This window comes from Otolemur garnettii, unplaced genomic scaffold (genome assembly GCF_000181295.1).
Source record: "Otolemur garnettii isolate 467f Iridium unplaced genomic scaffold, OtoGar3 scaffold00043, whole genome shotgun sequence".
Lineage (NCBI taxonomy): Eukaryota > Metazoa > Chordata > Mammalia > Primates > Galagidae > Otolemur > Otolemur garnettii.
In genome coordinates, this window is record NW_003852438.1 from 5,719,937 (window position 1) to 5,725,049 (window position 5,113).

The 5,113-nt window shown below is 43.8% G+C and overlaps 1 protein-coding gene across 1 annotated transcript in view; it reads left to right on the forward strand.

Moving 5' to 3' along the window:
* SLC4A8 (solute carrier family 4 member 8) overlaps window positions 1–5,113 on the forward strand; it is a 99,935-nt gene that overhangs the window by 19,460 nt on the left and 75,362 nt on the right. The window lies entirely within an intron of this gene.

Consider the following 5,113-nt stretch of genomic DNA (forward strand, 5'->3'; position numbering starts at 1 on the left):
CATCACAGCTCACAGCAACCTCCAACTCTTGGGCTTAAGTGATTCTCTTGCCTCAGCCTCCCAAGTAGCTGGGACTACAGGCGCCCATCACAACGCCTGGCTATTTTTTTGTTGCAGTTGTCATTGTTGTTTAATAGGCCTGGGCTGGGTTTGAACCTGCCTTGGTGTATGTGGCCGGAGCCCTAACCACTGAGTACAGGTGCTGAGCCATATCTATCTATTTCTATATCTGTGTTGCTATATCATTTAAAAGTGAATTGTAGGCATCCTGATACTGTACCTTAAACACTGCAGCCCCTAAGGCTAAGCATCATCTTCTACATAACTACAGTACTTTATAACATACAAAGATTAACAGTGGTAGAAGTCTTTTTAAACTGTATATTCCATTGCTAGAAGGGGCATAGGTGGCTTGCTGGAGACAGGAATCCCATTCTGATCATGCCCCATCTCAGGAAGATAAGATTAACAGAGGTTGTCATAACTAGCCACAAATTTCTTTCTTTTTTTTGGCCGGGGCCAGGTCTGAACCCACCACCTCCTATATATGGGGCCAGCATCCTGCTCCTTGAGCCACAGGTGCCGCCTGGCTACAAGTTTCTGAAGGGCTGTCACGTGGAAGAGTGAGCAGACATTCCCTTTGGAGCTACAGAAAAGAGCATTTGGCATGATGAGTGGAGGTTTCAAGGAGGCAAATTGAACCTGGAATGGGGTTGCCAGAGCGGTGAGCTCTCTGTTACTAGAGATATCCAGGGAGAAGGAGATAGCCCCTTCTCTGGGATGCTGTGGAGGGGGATTATATTGGACAGAAACTGGTTCACAGGGCTTTGAAGTCTCTTCCAACAGTTCTTAGGGGACCGGGATAAGAAGTTCCAAAGAGACCCAAAAGGACATACAGGTTATAATCCAGTTGCAATGGCTCTAGTCTATTTTGCCTACCTCAAACACAGTTTATTATCCCCATATGTGCTTTAAGGCTGGGATTTTTTTCTCTACCATGTATTAAATGATTGTCTCATAGCCCTGGTTGATTTTGTCCAGGAAATATTCTTTCTTATATTTTCTGCTGAATGAGAATGGCCAGAGAGCTCTTTCTTTAAAGAGGAAGTTGGCATTTCAATTTGGCAAAGATTCAAGATAGAAAAAGATAAATAAGTGAAATAAAGTCAAATTCTATGTCTATTCCCTTTTGCCCTAGCCCAAATGTCTGATTGGTTCTCTTCTCTTTTCTATGAGCTACAAAATAAAGGCCTCAAGGGATGTATCACTGGAAGTAAGAGTGGCGTGGATTGAATTTATATCTATGTCAGATAACGTGCTTTTAGAGATAAGAGGCTGTAATAGTTATTTTCAGAACTTCATAGCAGTTTGTTCAGTAAACTAATGAATGGATATCACTGGCAAGCGTTCTAAAGTGGAAATTATAGGAAACTCTCATCTTAGGGGAACAGCTAACAGAAGAGAAACCCTGGGTTTTTGCTTGGGGGCAGTTAATGTCAGTTCTAAAGGAGATTCATATTTTTACTGTTCCATTAAAGCCAATTCAATTTTCTGCAGGAAGTGGCTGAGTAGAATTATATTTCTAGGAAGCCACAGAATGAAGTGGAAAGCATTAGTAGTTCTGACCCAGCTCCACTATTAACTGAGTTGGGCAAATCCCTATAACTAGTTTCATTTTAGCTTCCTAGTCTGCAAAATGTTCTGTATACATTTATAGACCCATGAAGACAAATGACATAGCAGTGTTAAAAAAGTTGAGTACATAGAATAATTTAAGTGTGAGGTATTGAATTTGCTGTCACCTTAAAGCTATCTTGGGCCTATGGGTTGCAGTGAAGTAAGAACTTCCCTATTGGGCGGTGCCTTTGGCTCAGTGGGTAGGGCGCTGGCCCCATATACAGAGGGTGGTGGGTTTGAACCTGGCCCTGGCCAGCTAAAACAGCAATGACCACTGCAAAGCAAAAACAAAAACAAAAAAACTTCCCTATTTAGTATAACAAGCTCAGGAGGTCTTATCTCCAAGTAGATAAGATGTGGTGAGCAACCACTTTAAAGAGACCTGATTTCTAAACGGGGTTAGGTTTGGTTACAAACCAATGAGATAAATGTATTTAATTCAAATATGTTCAGATCTGGTGCCAAAGTCTTGGCATGTGGTCCTTGGTTAACACCAGCGTTTCTCAAATTTCTGAATGGCTTCCCATCTGGATCTGGAAGTCTGACAGCTTCTTTTCTTCCAGGCCCATTCCCTTTTTTTAAAAAAAATCAGAGTCTCTTTCTGTTGTCCAGGCCAGAGTGCTGTGGCATCAGCTTAGCTCATAGCAAACTCAAACTCCTGGACTCAAGCAATCTTCCTGCCTTGCCCTCCTTAGCTGGGACTACAGGTGACTGCCACAATGCCTAGCTAATTTTTTAGTTTTAGTAGAGACAGAGTCTTGCTCTTGCTTAGGCTGGTCTCGAACTCCTGAGCTCAAGAAGTCCTCCCATCTCAGCCTCCCAGAGTGCTAGGATTACAGGCATGAGCCACTGCACCTGGCCTACGAGGCTGATTCTTGACTTATATATGACAATACTTTTTCACACTCTGCTTTCCTGTTCTCCTCCCTTTGGAGGTCCTTCTTCCTACCTCTGACTCTGTCTAAATACTTTAATTGCAATTCCAAAGAAGGCAGAAGCTAGGTTTCTGCCATTACACTTGGATTCCATCTCAGTACCTCACTTCGTCTGGAGCAAGGTGTGAATGAGTGCAGTACAATGAAGTTCTGGGGGTGATGCTGATGATGACAAAGGGTGGGAGCATGATTTTCTCAGCTGGGAGCCCAGCTCTTGGTTTTTCTGGCACCTCGGTATTCTTCCCTGTGATATGCTGTGTTCCCAGCCTGCAGCACGCTGTGAACAATGAAAATTGCATTCTGTAGTCTCTTCAGATACACTGTGACTTGGCAAGGGCTGAAAGCAAATCAGGCACCTGCATAACCTTTTCAGTTTGACAGAGAATCGTGTCTCTCTTGCCCTCCCTCTCCTGCCCCTCCCTTCCGCAGGAAAGGCTCCCAGACAACAGCATGAACAAGCCCTAATTAAGTCTTTCCTTGGATCCCGACGTCTTTCCCCCCAACCTTTTCTTGGGTTTGGATATGTAATTAAGAGGAAAGTGGAGAAGCAAAATAGGTATAAGATGCAGCTGGGAATGGGGAGCCACCCGATGGCAAGTGAAGACTAGGACCTCTGCCCTGGTGGCCCCTTTGACAGTTTAAACAGAGTAAGAGACACAATAAACTGATGGAGGAATTGAGATGCTTTTGATGGAAAAATTGGTTGTAATTATATAACAACATTTTCTCAGACTTTTTAAGTTTCTTTCATTTTTGTCTTTTTGTCTCCTGAATAAGAGCATTTCAATGACTTTCAGTCAATATTTAAAGATAATATATGTAAAGTGCTTAGAGCTTCCCTAGGAAATCTATGAACACATGCTTACAATTATATACAAAATTTGGGCTTTTTTTTTTTTTTTTTTGAGACAGAGTTTCACTATGTTGTGCTCAGTAGAATGCCGTGGCATCACAGCTCATAGCAACCTCCAACTCTTGGACTTGTGATTCTCTTGCCTCAGCCTCCCAAGTAGCTGGGACCACAGGCAGCCGCCACAGCACCTGGCTATTTTTTTGTTGCAGTTGTCATTGTTGTTCAGCTGGCTCAGGCTGGGTTCAAACCCACCAGCCCCAGGGTATGTGGCTGGTGCCCTAATCACTGAACTACAGGTGCAAAGCCCAGGCTTTTGTGTGCTTATCTAAAAAGAGAGTCTATAGATTTTATCATGTCTCCAGACCCACCTATTTCCCAGAAGTTTAAGAACCACTGATATTAGAGAAGAGAGAGAGTCTAGAGACTAAATCTGGAAGGATGGCTACATTTGGAAACCACGAAGAGAGGGTGAAGCCTATAAAGTTAAAGAAGGATGGAATCCCCAGGAAGCCCCATGGGAAGCAGTATGATATGGGTAAGCCCATGCATTCTGGGATCAGATACATGCGGGCTCAGAATCCAGGGTCTCCATTTATTAATTGTACTGGCTGTGTGACCTGGGGCAAGTTACAACTCTAAGACTCTGTTTTCTCATCTATAAAATGGGATGATAGAACCTCCTCTTAGAGTCATTGCAATGATAAGTAAGGCTATCCATATAGCATGCCTCCCTGCTTCTCTGTTGGCTCGGGTGGGTGTATTTCTATGTCTGTCTCTACACAAGTATTTTGCATTTTCATGTTCACTTTGTTCTTCCTTCACAGCCAAGTGCAGGCCCAGAAGGCTTTGAGTTCTGTTCTGCTGCTTTTTTCTGTTTAAAAAACAAGTGTGAGGTGGTGTCCTTGGCTGAATAGTCCTCTTCCGGCTCCTCCAGAGCCTATTTGCTGACAGGAAGTCAGCCAAATATTTGCACTTTTCTAACCAGGGTAGGGAGCAATAGAGGGTGGGAGCCTGGTGCCTGGAGCCAAGTGCACCAGCCTCCTTGGGGAAGGAGAGACCAAATGAGCCCTGGGAGGGACAGCCCATCTTCTGCAGTGGCCCAGATAGCAGAAGCCTCGGCAGCTGCATCCAGTGTGATCTATTAATACTTCCTTTTGTAATTTGCACAATAGGCCAGAAGATGGGGCTCTTGACCCTGGAGTCAAGGGCCAGAGGCTCTGACATTTTCTCACATTGGAATTGGAGGAAAATCAGATCCACCAGAGCTCCCAGCAATCAACTCTATTTCATTCCTCTCCCTACCCTGCCCACTTCACTTCTGCCATAGGTGAGACCTATCTTTCAGGGGAATTCCAGTGGGGAATTTGGGCACATTTTTTTTTTTTTTTTTGCCCACTATCCTTGTCCCCTCATGTTTCCCCCTCTAATCTATCCTGTCCTAATGACAGGTTTTGGAGATGGCACTTTTTTTTTTTTTTTAAGACAGGGTCTGTTGCAGTGGCATCATCATAGCTCACTGTAATTTCAAACTCCTGGGCTCAAGGAATCCTCCTAGCTCAGCTCCAGAGTGGCTGGGACTACAGGTGTGCATTACCATGGCTGTCTAATTTTTCTATTTTTTGTAGATATGATATATTGTTATGTTGCC